Source organism: Octopus bimaculoides, chromosome 9, assembly GCF_001194135.2.
Source record: "Octopus bimaculoides isolate UCB-OBI-ISO-001 chromosome 9, ASM119413v2, whole genome shotgun sequence".
Classification (NCBI taxonomy): Eukaryota; Metazoa; Mollusca; class Cephalopoda; order Octopoda; family Octopodidae; genus Octopus; species Octopus bimaculoides.
Window position 1 is genome coordinate 71,968,757 of NC_068989.1, and position 363 is coordinate 71,969,119.

The following is a 363-nucleotide window of genomic DNA, read 5'->3' on the forward strand; positions in this document are numbered from 1 at the left end:
TATATATATATATGTGCATATATATATATATATTATTTATATTATTATATATATGTATGCATATATATGAATATATATATGTGTATGTGTCTGTGTCTGTGTGCGCCTGCGCGTATGTGTGTGTATTCATTCACCTTTGGGTCCCAAGTTAACCAACAAGAAATACTGGAATATAATAAATGGGCAATTCACATAATTTATTTTCGTTTAGAATTAATTTCATATTGCATAATTTAACATTTACTTTGGCGGTAAGGTAACAGAATCGTTAGTGTGTTGGGCAAATGCTGAATAACCCTTCTTGTGGCTCCTATGTTTTCAATTCATATTCCGTCGCTACGTTCTGGGTTCAAATTTCGCCGT